This window comes from Hemiscyllium ocellatum, chromosome 2 (assembly GCF_020745735.1).
Source record: "Hemiscyllium ocellatum isolate sHemOce1 chromosome 2, sHemOce1.pat.X.cur, whole genome shotgun sequence".
Lineage (NCBI taxonomy): Eukaryota > Metazoa > Chordata > Chondrichthyes > Orectolobiformes > Hemiscylliidae > Hemiscyllium > Hemiscyllium ocellatum.
This window is the reverse complement of record NC_083402.1, coordinates 142736409-142755970: the sequence shown is the minus strand read 5'-3', so window position 1 is coordinate 142755970 and position 19562 is coordinate 142736409. Positions and strand designations below refer to the sequence as shown.

The window sequence follows — 19562 nt, the reverse complement described above, 5'->3', positions numbered from 1 at the left end:
TTCCATTACTATGTTTCTCCAAATCCTGCTGTAAATGTTTTTCATCATTATCATCACATCCATTCCTGCGCAGCTCTACCATCTGCAAAAATTTGAACTCGGCCCCCACCTCTAAATGATATAACAGATATTGTAAACAACTGATCCCTGTGGCTACCCACCTGTCACAACCTGCCAATGGATCAATAACCCATTTATTTCTATTCTCACTTTTCTGCCTGTCAGCAAATCCTTCTTCTTTCCCAACACAAAGCCATGTTGACTATCCCTAATCAGTCTTTGCCTTTCCAAATACACGTAAATCCTAAACCTCAGGATGCCTTCCAACAGCTTGCTCACCACCGACGTCAGGCTCACCAGTCTTCAGTTCCCTGACTTGTCCTTACCACCTTTCTTTAAGTAGTGGCACCATGTTGGCCAACCTCCAGTCTTCCAGCACCTCACCTGTGACTTTTGATGACATAAATATCTCAGCAAAGGGCCCAGCAATCACTTCCCTGGCTTCCCACAGAGTTCTAGAGTACACCTGATCAGGTCCTGGAAATTTATCCACTTTTATGCATTTCAAGACATCCAGCACTTCCTCCTCTGTAATATGGGTATTTTTCAAGATGTCACCATCTATTTCCCCACATTCTATATCTTCCATGTCTGTTTCCACAGTAAACACCAATGCAAAGTACTTTGACCAAAGATCAGTTAGACTCGAAACGTCAGCTCTATTTTTCTCCTTACAGTTGCTGCCAGACTTGCTGAGATTTTCCAGCATTTTCTCTTTTGGTTTCAGATTCCAGCATTCGCAGTAATTTGCTTTTACCCTGATGCAAAATACTCGTTTAGTACCTCCCCCTTCTCCTACGACTCCACACAAAGTCTGTCTTGCTGATCTTTGAGGGGGCCTATTCTCTCCTTAGTTACCCTTTTGTCGTTAATGTATTTGTAAAAACCTTTTGGATTCTGCTTAACTCTATTTACCAAAGCTATCCCATGTCCCCTTTTTGCCCTCCTGATTTCCCTCTTAAGTATACTCTTACTGCCTTTATACTCTAAAGATTCACTCGATCTATCCTGTCTATACTTTACGTATGCTTCCTACTTTTTCTTAACCAATCTCTCAATTTCTTTAGTCATCCAGCATTCCCTATACCTACCAGCCTTTACTTTCACCCTGACAGGAAGATACTGTCACTGGACTCTTGTTATCTCATTTCTGAAGGCTTCCCATTTTCCAGCCGTACCTTTACCTGCGAACATCTGCCCCCAATCAGTTTTTGAACGTTCTTGCCTAATACCGTCAAAATTGGCCTTTCTCCAATTTGGAGCTTCAATTTTCAGATCTTGTCTATCCTTTTCCATCACTATTTTAAAACGAATAGAATTATGGTCGCTGGCCCCAAAGTGCTCCCCCACTGACACCTCAGTCACCTGTCCTGCCTTATTTCCCAAGAGGAGGTCAAGTTTTGCACCTTCTTGAGTAAGTACATCCACATACTGAATCAGGAAATGTTTCTGTACACACTTAAATTCCTCTCCGTCTAAACCCTTAACACTATGGCAGTCCTAGTCTATGTTTGGAAAGATAAAAACCCCGACCATAACCACCCTATTATTTTTACAGATAACTGAGCTCTCCTTACAAATTGTTTTTCAATTTCCCACTGATTATTAGGGGGTCTATAATACAATCCCAATAAGGTGATCATCCCTTTCTTATTTCTCAGTTCCACCCAAATAGCTTCCCTGGATGTATTGCTGGAATATCCTCCCTCAGTACAGCTGTAATGCTATCCTTTATCAAAAACGCCATTCCCCCTCCTTTCTTGCCTCAGTTTCTGTCCTTCCTGTCATATTTGTATCCTGGAACATTAACATGCCAGTCCCCCGTCCATCTCTGAGCCATGTTTCTGTAATTGCTTTGATATCACAGTCCCATGTTCCTAACCATGCCCTGAGTTCATCTCCCTTCCCTGTTAGGCCTCTTGCATTGAAAAAAATGAAGTTTAATTTATCAGTCCTACCCTGTTCTGTGCTTAGTCCCTGCCTACCCTGACTGTTGGACTCGCTTCTTTTCTCAACTGTACCAGTCTCAAGTTGATCTCTTTCCTCACTATCTCCCTGGGCCCCACCCACCTTACTGGTTTAAAATCCTCCTGAGCAGCTCTAGCAAATCTCCCTGTCAGTAGAGTAGCCCCTTTCCAATTCAGGTCCAATTCCAATCTGTCCTTCTCATCACTTCTATCCCAGAAAAGATTCCGATGATCCAAAAATGTGAAGTGTTTTGACCAGCTGTCTCACACCTGGAATATCCAAAGCACAGCTGCCTTTATAGAAAGAAAACATTCAGGTCGAAGCTACAGTTTTCAAATATATTGAGGGGGTCTGGCCTGGTCCATAATACCATTCATCAAATTTGTGAGTAACATGTCAAAAACCTCCAATAACTTAGTCAAACATTGTTTTCCAATCACAAATCTAAGCTTGCAATGCCCAACTGGATCATTTTTATTCAAGTGTTCATTTATCACATCTTTTAAGAATAGATTCCAGCATGCCTTCAAAATTTCCCCATTCAAATTGAATTAACTCATTTTCAATTTCTGTCATATTTTGGTGACTCATCCCTAAAAAGTTCTCTTACAAAATTATTTATTAATTATCAAATCATACAGAACAGACCAGACCCTTTGATCTAACCAGTCTATGCCTGTCATAATCCCACCTGCCAGCGCTTGGTCCATATCCATCCAAATACTTTCCTATTCATGCATTTATCCAAATTTGTAAACATTATGACTGTACCCACATCCATCACTTCCTCTGGAAGTTCATTCCACACACGAACCACATGCCCCTCGTGTCTCTTTTAAAATCTTCCTCCTCCCTTTTCTTGAAATTCCTCACCCTAGGGAAAAGTCATCTGCCATTCACTTTAGCTATATCCCTCATGATTTTAGAAACCTCTATCAAGGTCACCTCTCATCTGCCAACACTCCAGTAAAAGAAGTCCCAGCCTATCCAGCCTCTCCTTATAACTCAAACCTCCATACCTGGAGGCATCATGGTAAATCGCTTCTGAATCTTCTCCAGCTTAATAAAATCGTTCCTATAACAGGGCAGCCAGAACTGGACACAGTACCTCAGAAGAGGCCTCCCCAACATCTTGGACATTCTCAAAATAGTCCATTGGAGTAAAAAAAAATCAAAAACAGTGTACAGTATTCCCTAGTTGGTTCATCAACATGCTGCTCAAGAAACCCATCTGTAACATAATCCAGACGCTGAATGTCCTCACCTTTACTGCTCAATCGGTTCACCCAGTCAGTCAATGTGCAGATATAAGTCACTAATGCTAATTATTCTGCCCATGCTAAATGCTTCTCCTATCTCCTGATTAATATGATGTTCCCCACTTTCACTAGGTTTTGATGGCCTATGAATAATTCCAACCAGGGTCCACTGCCCCTTCCTGTTTCTCAGCTCCATCCAAACAGATTTCACAACTTGTTCTTCCAATCCAAGATTTTCCATTACTAATGTACTGATCTCATCTCATTATCAACACAACACTGCCTCCTTTTCCTTCCTGTCTGGCGTTCCTAAACATCAAATATCCATGAAGATTCAGTTCTCAATCATGGTCACCATACAGCCATGTCTCTTATAATGCCAATGTTAATGAAGTTTTCACCAAAACTGTCAAATGCCATTAGGTTAATGATTAGTGAAAAATGTTTCCCTCTCTCAAAGAACCATTATTGTTTTGAAGACGGTTACCTTGTACACAGGTCTAGAAATACTCGAGATTTCACATATGGATTTTATACAATATCTCCTTCAAGTATTTATTCAATTTAAAGTCTGATTGAAGATTTGTAGCTCGGGTGTCCGTTGTTGTGGTTCTGTTCGCCGAGCTGGAAGTTTTTTGCTGCAAACGTTTCGTTCCCTGGCTAGGGAACATCATCAGTGCTATTGAAGCCTCCTGTGAAGCGCTGCTTTGATGTTTCTTCCGGTATTTATAGTGGAAGCGGCAAGAACAAACCACTATAAATACCGGAAGAAACATCAAAGCAGCGCTTCACAGGAGGCTCCAATAGCACTGATGATGTTCCCTAGCCAGGGAATGAAACGTTTGCAGCAAAAACTTCCAGCTCGGCGAACAGAACCACAACATTTATTCAATTCCTTTTGTAAAGCTAATGCTAACACTATCAAGTAGCGCAGTCCAAACCCAAGCTACTCACTGCATTAACACGATCTTCATGTCAATAGTAGAATAGAATTGCAGCAGACAAATATACATGTTTGTCATGATGGAAATCAGAATTCATATCAACAAAGCTGGTCCAACAGAAAGCGACAGAATGGAAATGATTGTACAAAAATGGTTGATAAAGTTACTGAGACTTCCATAATGTCAGTTTGATCGAGGGTTGCATTTGGAACAGGCATTTAACCTTGAACTAAAGTTCACTGTCGAATCAAGTTGCGTGGATTTTTGAGGAAACCCCCAATTAACTCTGGAAAGGGCTCAGTTTGAAACACAATTTGTCGGAACACACAAAAGCCACTGTGCCCATTCAGCTCTCCATTTTAATTGGCTCAACACTCAGCATTTGGTCTGTATTGCATTAATTAGAAAGCTAGTTTTCCCTTCGGTGATTCTATTTCCAAAATAGACTGCCACTCACTATGTAAAACGGCTACAAGTTACCTTCTGTACTAATTGTACCTGGCACAGGGTGCAGGACTGAAATAACTGTGCAGTGGCCTGTATTCCTTCACCAAATCTCCCTTCATTTATACGTACACAGCTCAGAACAGCCACCTCAGAGCCAGTCCCTAGACTGAAGAAGCTTCCTGAACCTCCTGTTTATATCTGTCAGCCAGGGCTCCCTGATTGGCCCAATCAAGGATCTCAGTCAGTGAGACCCACCAGGCCCTTGTTCAATAGCTACAAGCACCATGTGAAATACAACACCAAGAGAGAAAAAAATGTGCATCTGTATGAAATTTTCATTGGCAGGGTAACTTTACCGAAGAGAGTCGAGATATAGAGTTTACGTCAGTGAACAGGCTCTTGCTCTGCTCTGGTTCTCTCCTTACCTCCAGGTTCAAGTTCCACCTGCTCCAAAGATGGCTACTTCGGAATAGGGTAATTACAAAATATCTATAAACGTCAATGAGGAATTATTATATCTGATTGGTTTACAATAAATGAGGGGACCATCATTAAACCAAAGTTCCAGATTGTTGTTTGGACAGCAAATGCACAGGTTGAGTATCCAACATACGGACAGTCCTCTGGATTAGTACTTTCCTTTCGCACTTATGAATATCCAACACACCTAACATATGTCTAACCAACAGCTGAGTTTCAGTGAAACCAATTACCACTCTGCACTTTGTCTCATTGGACATGCAACATTACTATACACCATTCGAAAAATATATCCTTTACACCTCTACAGCTCAGCATCATTGCAGGTATTTTATCTCTCAAATATGCAAGACACAATCACTTTGCACAGCTGGGTCACTTCTTTATACAATGCATTTAATTACATTTTGCATACAGCATTGATAGGTGCTTCTAAGGATCCATTTCAAGTCTGCAAATATTTCCAACAGTAATTTTTTAAACTTCAAATAAAGAATCTTTTGAAAACGCAGTATAGTTTAACTGGCTTTGGTGCTGCAGTCAAGCTCCTGAAACCTTTGAGTTCCTTTGTTTCTCGTGCCACAACCAAGTCCAGTCGCCATTTCGCTCTGCATTTCATTTTCAGAAAACTGATCATTGTGGAAATCCTAACTGGAACCAAAATTCATGAAGCAACCGTCGCTGCATTGTGACTCATGCAGCATACCACATCAGCTTTCTTCTCAAAACAGATAAACTGGCAACAAACCATGCAGCCCATTATGAGTCAACATTTTAATTTGAGTCTATAAAACTGTTCATACACAAGTCTCCTTAAAATAGTCCTTAAAAGAACTCTATTTTTTGTTCATCTCTGAAAGTTGCAGTCCTTACAATGTAAAGCGTTTGCATCAACAGTCTCAAATAATAACATCAAAAATAGATGGAAGGCTATTCTCTATTTCTTTGGAAGGGTTACATGTACTGTTGAATTGGTGAACTGCATCTGTTTAATGAGATTAGGTCAGTGAATCATTTGTAAAATGCTGTTGGCATGGAGAACGCAATTCTGGAAAGAATGGGATATTTGTATAGCCAGTTCCAAACAAGTGTTGCATAGTTAACAGAGTTGCAACTCTGTTAGGAAGTCAGTTTCAGGCCTAGAACATACTGAGAGTTATAAAATACCTAATATGTTTATTGCGATTTTAATCAAGTAACAAATATTTGGAGGTAACAACAAGGCAGTACTTGAAGTTCAAATGACTGTAGATGCTTTTAATCAGCAATAACAATAAAGAAAGCCGGTAAAGAAACTCAGGCAAGTTAGGTAGCACCTGCGTATAGAGAAAATAACAGTTGTCACTTCAGATCTTCATCAGAAGGGAAAGGTTCGAGATGGAATAGGTTCGAAACAAGAGGTGAGAGAACAAGGACAAAAGGTTGAAAGATTATGAAGTGGTAAGATAATGCCTCATACCAAATGCTTTATAACTAACCTAATTCAGTACTCTATAATATAAATTAATGGATCGTTAAGAAAGTTCAAAGGAGGGCAACATTAACAGCCAAATGAGATACAGCTCAGAACTCGAGAATGTTTTCTCCTTGAAATGAGGAATACCAGTACGTAAACTAAAGAACTGATCACTGACTTCAGAAAGAAAGGAATAGAACATGCCTTCATCTACATCAACAGAGTAGAAATTGAGAGGATTGAGAGCATCAAGTTCCTCGGAGTGATGATAACCGACGATCTGTGCGGGACTTCCCGCATTAGATGTGATGGTCAAGAAGGCACGACAATGCCTCAACTTCCTCAGGCGTCTCAGGAAATACAGCATGTTCATAAGGACCCTTAGCAACTTCTACAAAGGTACCTCTGAAAACATATTGTCTGGGTTCCTAATAGCCTGGTGCTGCAACTGTTCTGTCTAGCACCCTAAATTACTACAGGAAGGTGTGTGCACAGCCCAGAGCATTATGGGAGCCAACCTCCCATCCATAGTCTCCATTTACACTTCTCCTTGCTGCAGAAAGGCTGCCAACATCATCAAAGACCCACCCCACCCCGTTAACGCTCTCCTACAACCTCTTCCATCAGGGAGGAGCTTGAACACACGCACCAGCAAGTTCAGGAACAGCTTCTTCCTTGCCGTCATTAGACAGATGAATGGACTCTCCAACTTCAAATAATGCTGATTTAGCTAATATTGATCATGCCTAGCGCACATCCTGTGCAGTGTAACTTATATTCAAGTTTATTGTTCAAGTTTTTTTTCACTCAATGATCTGTGTGACCTTGCTTACTATGATCTGCCTGTGCTGTTTGCAAACAAAGCTTTTCACTGTACTTAGGAACACATGACAATAAATCAAATCAATCAATCAGATCAGGTACTTTTACATCATGAATAGTATGGATCCAGTACAAAGCTACACTTCTACACTAGGAAAAATCATACTTTAATTCCTCTCTTGAACCTATGTATCTCCTTCATTTTTGGACCAGTTATCCCTATTCAGAATCAGGGTGCCACTTTGGGTCTAAACATTGGGAAATGCAACTTCTGTCCTCATTTTCATTCTGCTTGGACTGAATGCTGAAAACTGGTACAGAAGAGAGTTCTAAACAGTTTTGTGCAAAGATAATTTTGTCTGTACTTTACATTTACCTAAAACATACACTTTAAATTCTGAAATTTCCAGTCTGCTATAACGATGGATCAGAAACCCAAACATTTTCTTCACTTGTAATTGAAAAATGTGTATCTCAAAAGGAGGGGTACCAAAGAAAAACTGTGGATTTAAAATGAGCGACTGTCTGGCAAGGTTATGCGTGAAGCCTAATTTCACACATGTAACCTTCAAGGAAACGTCAAACAAGTGGTGATTCAACAAGAAGAAATAACAATGGGCTGCTCACTAGTCCTGTCTTGTCAGCAGAGAGCCACCTATTGCACACATCTGCTTTATCTCCAAAGAATACCCAAGAACAGAGTTCAAGTAGCCAGTCTCAACTTCAGTACAACCTTAATTATCCGAATTTCGGATTATCCAAACAACATCTCAAGATCCCGCAAAAACGGCATGAGGAAACTCAGCAATCAGTTAAACGGCATTATAGCAAAGGTTGCCTGTTAACTGAGAAATGCTCGATAAACAGCACTCAAATTCCCGCTTGCTTACGATAGATCAGTTGTTGTCGGTTAAACGGCATTATGGCGTGCGTTGCCGGTTAACCTAGAAACGTTCAGATAACCCGCTCTCATAAATTACTGTTTGTTTATGATCAGATCAGTTATCCGAACAATCAATTATCCGGACAAAATACTCTCCGCCCGGCTCGTTCGGACAATCGAGGTTCAAAAGTATACTGATGTGGAATATTTAGGACTGAATGCTTGAGGATACCAAGCTGCATTTGAGCATTTGCATGCTGTGAAGATCTCAGTCATAGACATCTCCCCTCATTACCTATGTGGGAACTGAATGGAATAATAGTGTAGCAATTCGAACACTAAGTGATGTGCCACAGCTGCAACATAGGGGAACTTCTGGATGTCAGCCTGATCCAGGCCAATAGGTCTGCAATAACTGTGTGAGCTTTCAGCTGCTGTGACTCAGTGTTTGAGCTGGGAGTTGAAGGACACAAGCATCAGGGAGGGCGGTGGCTTGGGGGAGGGTAGTTCCCTGGAAATTTTGTGCTAGAGATTGACTGGTCTGTATTGGTCAGTGCTCAGGGTTAGGAGACTTTGAACAAGATAGATAAGATAGACCAGAATGGTGAGACCCCCACCACTTGTAACTATTCAACAGATTTTGAGGTTCTATCAGTTTGATTGGATGAGAGTGCATGCTGCAGAGATGACGAGCAAACTGATGATAGCACTGTGTACAGGAAGCCATTCACATTGACGGAGCAAAAAGAAATGTAGTGTTAAATTATTTTAATTCACTCAAGAGGGCCACTGGCTGGCCTAGCATTTATTGACCACCCACAGTTGCCCTAGAAAAGATGGTGGTGAACTGCTTCTTGAACCAGTGCAGTCAACCTTTGATAGGTTGACCCATAATGCCATTAAAGAAGGAATTCTACGATTTTGATCCACCAACAGTGGAGAAACAGGGATATATTTCCAAGTCAGGATGGTGAGTGGATTGGAGTGGAATTTGCAGATGGTGGTGATCTCACGTAGCTGCTACCCTTGCCTGACTACTTACTGAAGTAGTCGTGGTTGTGTAAAGTGATGTCCAAGAACCTTTGGTGAATTTCTGCAGTGTACCTTCTAGACAGTACATACTGCTGCGACTGAGCGTCAGTGATGGAGCGAGTGGATGCTTGTGGATGTGGTGCCAATCAAGCGGGCTGCTTTGTCCAGGATGGTGTCAAACTTCGTCAGTAATATTGGTACTGCACTCAGTCAGGCAAGTGGGGAGTATTCCATCACACTCCCGAATTGTGACTTGTAGATGGTGGAGAAGCTTTGGAAAGTCAGGAGCTGATTTACTTGCTGCAGTATTCCTAGCCTCTGATCTGCTCATTTAGCCACTGTGTTTATGTGCTGAGTCTTTTAATCAGTGGTAACCCCAAGGATATAGATAGTGGCAATTCAATGATAGAAACACCATTGAATATTGAAGTGTGATGATTTCACAGTCTCTTGTTGAAGATGGTCATTACCTGGCATTTGCAAGGCACATATGTTACTTGCCACTTGTCAGCCCAAGTCTGGATACTGTCTATTATTGCCTTTGAACAGGGACCGCTTCAGTCTCTAAAGAGTGGTGAGTGGTGCTGAACATTGTGCAATCATCAGCGAACATCCGCTCTTCTGACCTTATGACGGAAGGAAGGTCATTGATGAAGCGGCTGAAGATGGCTGGGACGAGGAGATGTCCAGGAGCTGAGACGACTGACCTCCAACACCACAACCATTTTCCTAGGTGTCAGGTATGACTCCAATCGGTGAAGAGTTTGCTCCTGATACCCATTGACTGTAGTTTTGCTGTTTAGCTGCTCTTTGATGCCACACTGAGTCGAATAGGGCCATCACTCCCACCTCACCTCTCAAATTCAACTCTTTGTCAATGAGTTTATCAGGAGCTAAGTGGCCCTGGTGGAACCCAAACTGAGCTTCATTGAGCAGGTGCTGTGCTGCTTGATAGCACTGTTGATAACACCTTCCATTGAGATTAGACGGATGGGGTGGTTATTGACCAGGATGGATTGTCCTGCTTTTAGTGTACAGGACATATCTGGGCAATTTTCCACATTGTTGAGTCGATGCCAGCATTGTAACTGCTTGATGAGGGAGCAGCAAGTTCTGAAGCACAAGTCATAGAGATGTACTGCATGGAATCAGACCCTTCGGTCCAACCCGTCCATACCGACCAGATATCCCAACCCAATCTAGTGCCACCTGCCAGCACCCGGCCCATATCCCTCCAAACCCTTCCTATTCATATACCCATCCAAATGCCTTTTAAATGTTGCAATTGTACCACCTCCACCACTTCCTCTGGCAGCTCATTCCATACATGTACTACCCTCTGCGTGAAAAAGTTGCCCCTTAGGTCTCTTTTATATCTTTCCCCTCTCACCCTAAACGTATGCCCTCTAATTCTGGACTCCCTGACCCCAGGGAAAAGACTTTGCCTATTTATCCTATCAATGCCCCTCATAATTTTGTAAACCTCTATAAAGGTCACCCCTCAGCCTCCGACGCTCCAGGGAAAACAGTCCCAGCCTGTTCAGCCTCTCCCTATAGCTCACATACTCCAATCCTGGCAACATCCTTTTAAGTCTTTTCTGAACCCTTTCAAGTTTCACAACATCTTTCCGATAGGAAGGAGACCAGAATTGCACGCAATATTCCGACAGTGGCCTAACCAATGTCCTGTACAGCCGCAACATGACCTCCCAACTCCTGTACTCAATGCTCTGAACATTATAATTGGATTGTTGTCATGGCCCATCAACTTTGCATTATTCAATACTTCCAACTGTTCCTTGACATCACGTGGAGTGAAACAAATTGACTGACGACTAGAAGCTGTGATTCTGGGGAAATCAGAGGAGGTCAAGATGGATCATCATCCACCCAGCACTTCTGGCTAAAGATTGCTGCAAATGACATTTAGTTTGAGGAAGAGAGGAGTAGGTCTGAGACTATTTCTCTTAAGTTTAGAAAAAAGCAATTATGATGGCATGAAAGCAGAGATGGCTGACATGAACTGGCAAATTGTGTTGAAGAATAGTTAATAGAGGAAATGAAGTGGTAGACATTTTGGGGACATTTCAGAACATGTAGAGTAGATACAGTGCAATTATAATGGGTCAGACCAGATCTCCCCTACCCCAAGTATATTATGGAGACAACCTGGACTCTAACTTATATTTTTTTAAAAGGCAAGGATAACGAATTGTGTTCCAGATTTGATTTGAACGACTTACCCCAAGCTTTAACCAAAACACACTTTATTATTATAACACAGTTAAAATGTAACAAAAAACAAAGAATTGGTATAACTTTACTCTCAGAAATACTTAACAGGATAATATATTATTTAACCACTAATCATCAACTGTTCCAAAAAGGCAGTATCCCATAATGATCGCCTTGGCAAGGGCAATTCAGCAACACAGTTATGACTCTCACGTGCTGACTCTCTCAAGTCCATTAGAAAGAAACAATCTGCCCTTTCGATTTTTAACAGGAAGCCTCGCATCTAAGATTTCACTCTAGTAGCAGAAAACACAAGCTTCTGACTCCAGCAGCCAGCAGAAACCTTCTCAACTCATGGAGAGAAGAACCAAAGTCCCGACCCCAGCCACTCACCACTCTTTTGCCTTATTTTTTAAAAAAAAACAGAGACCTCAGCTGTTTACCAACTGCCTGACTGAAGGAGACACTTCAGCACTACTGTGACAGCACTCCTCTAGAAGAGAAACAGCACTGAACACTTGCACAGTAACATCATACAATGAATCCCAAGGGATAAAGCCACAGTTTGTGGCTAGTGAGAAAGGGAAAAGGCAACAATGAAACTTTAAGAAAGGCATGTAATTGTGCATTAAAGGGTGGCAAGTGAGAAGACTGGACAGAACCTAAAAACGTTAGCAATTACGAAAAGCAAATTAATAGGGAGGGAGAGGTTACAGTCCAAGGGAAAGCTAACCAGAAATACAAAATAACAAGAATTTTTCTAATAAAGGAGTTGAAATTAACATGGATTCTAGAAAGAAATACAACCATTCCATTCACATTGCTTTCATGAAATCAAATAACTTTGGAAGTTGCTGCAATAGGTAAATTATATTGTATAATGTCCAGCTCCCTCAAAACAACGTTGGGCGAAATGTACAAAAATTTGAATTACTTGCATTCTTAAAAACTTGCACCAATAGTTTAATGATAAAGCAAAATCTACGAGCAATAAACATTGAGAGTGAACAGAGAAGAAACAGGATTGAACTTATTAACATTCCATCAATTAGACATTGGAACTAATTAATTAATTAGAAAGATGAAGTATGCAGAACACAATGGTAATGTTCTTCAAAGAAATTTGATTAAATGTACACTTTCAACTCTGTCTGAAAACCCAGCAACAGAAAATGTACACTCTATAAAAGAAACCATTTATCTGCATAATTAAGAAAAATATTCTGGCCCAGAATTGCCGGGATTGCAAATCCAAGTGCATCAAGTGGATTTTTCAAATGTTAGATTCCACGTCGACACTGGAAATTGCTGGAAAAGCAAATTTATCATGCCAAGAGTTAGAGGGCATCTTGAATGTCACGAATCTCAGATCTAAAGATCCATATGCTTCACCAGTGAAATATATTGATCAACCGTGGGTGATTAAAGAATCGGGAATTAGATACCAAGATAAATAAAAGGGAAGAAAGATTGGATTAACAAAGAAAGAGGGAAGAGTAAAATTCTTTTCAAGAAATAAAATTTAAAAGAATTCTAGGAACAAGTTACCAGCTGTAGGAATGCAATCACAATTTCAACTATCCTCTTTCCAGCCTCCATGATTTGTTTCATATCTGGACTTCAAATGCCAGAAACTTGATTGTTACAGCACAGAAGGTCACCCTTTGGCTGATCTTGCTTGCACAGTTCTATTATCAAGTGCCAATCTCCTGTCTTTTCCCTCTATCCTTACACACCATGTCAATCCAAGCGGCCATTCAAAGCCTTAACTGACCCTGCCTCCACCACATTTTCTGGTAGTGCATTTAACATCCTAATATTACCCTAAAGAAACTTACTTCACTTGCTTCTTTTGCATTTTATTTAAAACACGTACTCTCCTTTTCTTCTTCCTTTCACGTACAGAAACAGCTTCTCCCTATCTTCTCTGTCCAGCCTGCCACAATTCTGGAAACCTCTGTTAAATCCCCTCTCAGTTTTGTGCTCTCCAAGAACAATCCCAACATCTTCAATCTCTCCACACAACTGAAGTTGCTCAGTCCCGAAACCATTCTTGTCAATTGTTTCCGCATCCTTTCCAATGCATTCCCATCTTTCCTCCAATGTGACACACACCTGAGGGCTAGGCATGATTTGTAGAAGTTCAACATTACCTCCTTGCTCTCGTACTCTGTGCCCGTACCAATAAAGGAGGAGAAAGGGAGGACTGCAGATGCTGGAGACCAGAGTTGACAAGTGTGGTGCTGGAAAAGCGCAGCAGGCCAGGCAGCATCCGAGGAGCAGGAGAATCAACATTTTGGGCACAAGCCCTTCTTCAGGAATGAAGCCTGGCTTGGCACACCAGCCTCATTCCTGAAGAAGGGCTTATGCCCGAAATGTGGATTCTCCTGCTCCTCGGATGCTGCCTGGCTTGCTGCGCTTTTCCAGCACCACACTTTTCAACTCGTATTAATAAAGCCAAGAACAAAGTATACTTTATTCATAGATTTTGCCACCTGTTTTGCCACCTACAATGATCATCCAGTTATGTACACCCAGGTCCCTCTGCTCTTGCACCCTCTTTAGAATCGTATCCCCTATTTGATATTGTCTTTCAACATTCTTCTGACCAAAGTGCATCACATCATGCTCCTCACCTGCCATCTATCCACTGTCTACAACTTGTCAATGTCCTTTTGGAGTTCCCCAATATCCTCCTGATTGTTTATAATTCTTCCAAGTTTACTGTTATCTGCAAACTTTGAAATGTTGCCTGCACACCAAGATCCAGATGATTATACACAGCAGGAAAAGCAAGGGGCTCACAATTCTGATGTTTAGAGAACTCCACGTCAACCTGTCTTCCAACCCAAAAAATATCCATTGTCTGTTCGTCTGTTTCCAAGCCTTCAGCCAACTTTGTATCTGCTGCTGTTCCTTTTATCCCATGAACTATCACGCCTTCTAGAAATCCATGCAGACCACATCAATAGCGTCACCCTTTTTTTCCTTTTCTGTTATCTCTTGAAAATACTCCACCAAGATGGTCAAACAAGATGTTCCATTTGGAATTCTATGCCAACTCTTCCTAATCAACCCACCTTTTTCCACGTGATTAGTAATTCTCGCTCAGATAGTTATGGCTGAAAGTCTCCCCAGTTTGATCAATCGGATCTGTACTTGCAATCTTTCTTGAACAAGGCAGGAATGTTTGCAATCGTCCAATCTTCTTGCACTTCCTGAAAATCCAGGCAAGCATGAAAGATTTTGGCCAGCGTTCCCACAATCTCTACCTTTACCTCCTTGAAAATCCTTGGATGCATCTCATCCAGACCCAGTGCCTTGCCAAATTTAAAGAGCCAACAGTTAAGGGCTAAATGGGATGGATTCAAACAAATCTAGCAACTCAAAACCGGGCATCCATGAAACATTGTGGGCCATCAACAGCAGCAGGTTCCAGCACATTCTGTAACTTCATAGCCCAGCATTTCCCCCCAGACAACCTTTACAAGTCAGGTGCTGTCTGATCAGTCCTACTCTCTTTTAACCGCACTGTTTGCATGTTTGTCGATTCCTCATCCAGTTATGGGAAGCATGCTATTAAGCTAGATAAGGTTCAGAAGAGATTTACCAGGATGTTGTCAGGTATGAAAGGCTTGAGTTATAAAGAAAGGCTGGGACCTTTTTCACTGGAGCACAGGAGGTTGAGGTTTCGAAGTTGGTAAAATAATAAGATGCATAGAGAGAGTTGATGGTAGTTGTCTTTTCCCCAAGATGGGGAGTTTCAAGACTCGGGGGCACATGTTTAAGATGAGAGGGAAAAAATTTTTTAAGAAAAAAGAGTTGAGGCATTTTTGTTTGACAGAGGGTGGTTCGCACATGCAATGAACTTCCTGAGGAAGTGGGGGAGGCTGGTACAATTACAATGTTCAAAATGCATTTGGGTAAGTACATGAATAGGAAAGGTTTGGAAGGATATGGGTCAGGAGCAGGCAGGCGGGATGAGTTTAGTTTGGGATGATGTTTGACATGGAATGGTTGGACCATGCTGTATGACTCAAGGACTTAGAGATATTCCTCTATGATAGCTGCTAGCTTCTCTTCTAATTCCCTTTTGCTCCTGTTTTCACCCACCCCAAACCCCCAACAAAAAAAATACCTGCAGCATTCTTGGTGAATCTCAATTGGATTTTCTGCCTTTCAGCTGTCATAATGATGTAAATTGTCAGGCCCAACTCATCTTGATGAATCACATCACTTCTCACAACATGTATTATCCATCAAGTCATAGAGATATACAGCATGGAAACAGATCCTTCAGTCCAATCTGTCCATGCCGACCAGCTATCCCAACCCAATCTAGTCCAACCTGCCAGCACCCGGCCCATATCCCTCCAAACCCTTCCTATTCATATACCCATCCAAATGCCTCCTAAATGTTGCAACTGTACCAGCCTCCGCCACATCCTCTGACAGCTCATTCCATACACGTACCACCCTCTGTGTGAAAAAGCTATCCCTTAGGTCTCTCTTATATCTTTCCTCTCTCACCCTAAATATATGTCCTCTAGTTCTGGACTCCCCCACCCCAGGGACAGACTTTATCTATTTATCCTTGGCTCTCAAGTTAAGATTGATGGAAGTTCAAGGATCCTCTCAGTAAAGTTTCCCCCATCTCAATCCGAAATAGCCACTGCTTTGTTTTTTCAAAAAAAATCCATAAAAGGCTCGATTAATCGGTTCAGACATTAAAACATCGAACTGTACATCCCACAGATCCTCGTAAACTGCTAGAAGTTATCATTAAACTCACACACAAATTTAGACAAAGGTCAGAAGTCACACGTCACCAGGTTATAGTCAAAAAGGTTTATTTGAAAATTAAATTTGTGGTATCGTGTGACTTCTAACCTTGTCCGCCCCAGTCCAGTCCAACAGCGGCACCTCCACTTCACAAACTTGGACAGATTCCGAAACTTCGGAAGTGGCCAAATCAGGCGCCTCACAGTTAACCCCCCAACCGGAAAAGAAGCAAGAGCTGAGGATGAAAGCTGGAGGTGGTTAGGCTGAGGCCTGAGATATGGACAAGCGCCCCGGGATAAAAGCAAGTCACAGCTGTCGGGGAGGGAGGGAAGGACTTAACTGAGCCTTTATCCCTTCCGTGTCCGGCTCCAGCACATCGCAGTGTCAGGCCCTTTGTGTGTATGGTGTGGAAAAGCAAGGCACGACTCTGCCCCCAGTGTGAGGAAGCTCAGCCCTCCCTGTAACACTGCAGCGGAATGTATGAATGAGCCGCTGAAATTGCAACATTTGACAATGACAATGTAACAAACCGCGGCGTTCCAAAATACATTACCCTGAAGGCGAACGCTCTCGCGGGCACACTCACTGCGCAAGTGTGGCTGCTTCCCCCTCCTCCCACAGCCTTGACGTGGACTCGCTGCTGTCGATAGAGTGCACAGGTCCCCAGCGAATCTCCACAACCGTCCTCGCAGGCAGCTTTTCTGGCCGTCTATCAAACGCCTTCCTTCTGCAGACATTGAGGTGAAATCGACTTGATGTATCCGGAACGGTGAGGTCTGCAGACGCTGGAGGTCAGAGTTTGAGAGTGTGTTGCTGGAAAAGTTAAAAATCACACAACACCAGGTTATAGTCCAACAGGTTTAATTGGAAGCACACTAGCTTTCGGAGCGACGCTCCTTCATCAGGTGATTGTTGGAGGGCTCGATCGTAACACAGAATTTACAGCACACTGCAAATTTTTTGCTATAAATTCTGTTACGATCGAGCCCTCCAACAATCACCTGATGAAGGAGCGTCGCTCCGAAAGCTAGTGTGCTTCCAATTAAACCTGTTGGACTATAACCTGGTGTGTGATTTTTAACTTTGTGCACCCCAGTCCAACACCGGCATCTCCAAATCATTGCTGGAAAAGCACATCGGGATGATATATCCCGGCGAAAGTGAGGTCTGCAGACGCTGGAGATCAGAGTCGAGATTCGATTGGTGGCTGGAAAAGCACAGCGGGTCAGGCAGTGTGCTCCTCCGATGCTGCCTGAGTTTGCTGTGCTTTTCCAGCACCACTCTAATCTTGATAGATCCTGGCGTTGAGTCTCATCTGTATGGGAGGACAAAGTTAAAAATCACACAACACCAGGTTATAGTCCAACAGGTTTGTTTGGAAGCACTAGTTTTCAGAGCGCTGCTCCTTTATCAGGTGGTTGTGGAGAATAAGATTGTAAACCACAGAGTTTATTGTATGGGGATGCTGATCCAGTGGTATTACTGCTGGGCTTATTTGTTCAAGAGCCTCAGCTGATATTTCAGGCAGCCTGTGTTCGAGTCCCACCACCAGGGCAGATTGCAATATGTAGAATTTGTGAATGAAATGACTTCCCAGTTAACAAGGACGGGGAAAGGCCATCTGGTTCTTAAGGAGGGGAAATCTACAGTCGTACGCGTGAGTCCAGACCCACAGCAATATAGTGGATTCCCTACTGCCCTCTGAAATGGCCAAGTGAGATCCTCAGTTCGACCAATCTCAACAAAGGAATGAAACCAGACAGACCACGTGGAATTGACAAAGACAACAGCAAATAGCAATCCTGTTAAGCCCCTCCTCACTAACATCTGGGTGAGTGCAGAGTTGGGAGAACTGCCGAAGAGAATCATGACTTAGAAACAATAAATAGACCCAATGGGGTCTCATGGTATCAGGTGTAATGTGGGCAAGGAAAACTCCTGCTAATTACCTTTTTTAATAATAATCTCCTCCAGGTTGACCAACACTTGGAGGAAACACTGAGGGTGACAGGCATTCGGAATGTATTCTAGATGGGGGATTTCAGTGCTTAAAGGATGGCTCAGCAACAGCACTAATCATTGAGCTGGTCGAGTTTGAAATGCTATTGCTGCTAGGCTCTGTCTGCGGCAGCTGGTGAGGGAACCAACAAGTTGGAAAAACATACTTCAACTCATCCCTGCCAATTAGCTGGCTGCAGATACATCTGCCCATGACAGTATCGGTAAGAATGATCACTGCAAAGTCTTTGTAACAGAGAAAGTCCCACCATCACATTGAGAATACCCTGCATCATATTGTGTGGCCTCTACATCACATTGTGTGGCACCATGTTAAATGAGCCAGACTTTGAATGGATCTAGCAACTGAGCACTCATGAGGCACAGCAGAATTGGACTCCAACACAGTCTGCAGCCCCATAGCCTGATGTATTCCCCGTTCAACCAAGGCCATCATTGTGTAACTCATCTCCTGACTTCCCAAAGCCTGTCCACCATCAGGAGAAAGTGAGGACTGCAGATGCTGGAGATCAGAGCTGAAAATGTGTTGCTGGAAAAGCGCAGCAGGTCAGGCAGCATCCAAGGAACAGGAGATTCAACGTTTCAGGCATAAGCCCTTCTTCAGAAATGTTTCCTGAAGAAGGGCTTATGTCCGAAACGTCGATTCTCCTGCTCCTTGGATGCTACCTGACATGCTGCGCTTTTCCAGCGACACATTTTCAGCCCTGTCCACCATCAACAAGGCACAACTCAGGAGTGTGATGGAATACTCCCCACTTGCCCTGGATGAGTGCAACTCCAACAATGCTCAAGAAGCTTGACATTCTCCAGGACAAAGCAGCCCACTTGATTAGCACCATATCCACAAATACTTAGTAACTCCACTGTGAACATTCAGTAGCAGCCGTGTGTACCATCTACAAGGTGCACTGTAGAAATTCACCAAAGATCCTTAGACAACCACTTCTATCTCAAAGGACATAGGCAGCAGATACATGGGAACACCACCGGCAAGTTTTCCTCCAAGCCACTCACTGTTCTGACATGGAAATAAATCACCATTTCTCAAGTGTCACTGGAACAAAATCCTGGAATTCTCTCCCAAAGGGCATTGTGGGTCAACCTAAAGCATGTGACTACATCGGTTCAAGAAGGCAGCTCACCATCATCTTCTCAAAGGCAACTAGGGACAGGCA

The 19562-nt window shown here is 42.6% G+C and overlaps 1 protein-coding gene across 2 annotated transcripts in view; it reads right to left on the bottom strand.

Annotated features, from left to right (window-relative positions):
• The window catches only part of focad (focadhesin), a 192733-nt gene extending 175719 nt beyond the window's left edge, over positions 1 to 17014 (bottom strand). For both annotated transcript variants that reach the window (XM_060841002.1, XM_060841010.1), the window contains exon 1: positions 16922 to 17014. The gene's annotated coding sequence lies outside the window, so the exon portion shown is untranslated. The remainder of the gene's footprint in view (positions 1 to 16921) is intronic.
• Positions 17015 to 19562: the final 2548 nt, after the last annotated feature.